The following is a 1,254-nucleotide window of genomic DNA, read 5'->3' as shown; positions in this document are numbered from 1 at the left end:
GACCGATAGTAACCTCGAGCTCCGGAAACCCGCCGGCGACGTCATCTGATTCGATAGCTAGCAGCCAATGAGCGTCTCCCCCTTCTCTCCCGCCCTGTTTCTGTTCTATCACCCATCACTGAATAGTATGAGGGGGTTTCCAGTGTATCCATGCGCAGTGTGACCCGTGTGCTGAGTGCGGGGCTGGTCATTGTGTGACTGAATGTACCCTATATTTAGAAACAATGTCTCATATCTGGAGTGTCATGGAGACGCTCACAGCATTAACTGTTATGGGGCTGCAGTAAACGGTCAGTAGGTGGCCTATGGGAAGATGGAGGGTGTCTGGCTACCTAAGTTGTGTGACAGTCTAGTCCCGGCTGGAGTCCCCACCATGGGAGGTCTGGCCCCGGGGGCATGTGGCCCTGTTACCCTGTTAGTTCACAACTGTCCCAATACAGTGGAGACAGCTCAGACAGAGGAACTCTGCCTAAATTGACACTTTTATGGTTTGCATTGTATCAGTTTATGTCCCACCATATAAAACAAGATGACCATCAGCGCTCAACAGCCAATATTTTTCAGGTACTTGCAGTGGTACGTGAAAAGATATGGAATAGGTGCATTACTGAGTGGGTGCTAGACAAATGGAACGGCCTTCTAGTAGAAGCGGTCACAGTTAATGCAGTGAGGGATCTCATAAACATGTGCGGGATAGACATATGGCTTGACGCTAAGATAAGACCCAAGACTGTTTAAGCTCTGAGCCTTTAGATCGGGAACACAGGCAGGATAGATGGGCTGAATGGTTCTTATCTACCATCATTTCTATGAGGAGAGGGTGACGTGAATGTTTAAATATTGCCTCTGTGGTTGGTGATCCAATGTATTTCGCACGGTTTAGCAATTATAGGAATCATTGATCTTTATTAAAATACATATGGATCACCATGGCAACAATGGTCACAGTACAACTTTCTTCTGTCATTGATGCACAAAATCACTATGGCTCTGGAATCTTCCTAAAGAAGCATTAAAGGGAACAGTCGCTGCCCCCATAAGTACAGATCTCATGAAATCATTTGCTAGAACCCTGCAAAGTCCTTTACATTCTACACATTGTGAGAATTGATCTTAGTTTCCTTTCCTTTAGTGCATATTAACCCTATAACTCTATAACTGTGTGTAAAACTGTCGCACATGCTGCATCTGGTCTCATTATGGACATTTCATGCCAAAAGCATTTCTTTGTGTCCTTTAGTTCTTTGTCCAGGA

The sequence above is a fragment of the Spea bombifrons genome, chromosome 8, assembly GCF_027358695.1.
Source record: "Spea bombifrons isolate aSpeBom1 chromosome 8, aSpeBom1.2.pri, whole genome shotgun sequence".
NCBI lineage: Eukaryota > Metazoa > Chordata > Amphibia > Anura > Pelobatidae > Spea > Spea bombifrons.
The sequence above is the reverse complement of the archived record's forward strand: the minus strand, read 5'-3'. Positions refer to the sequence as shown.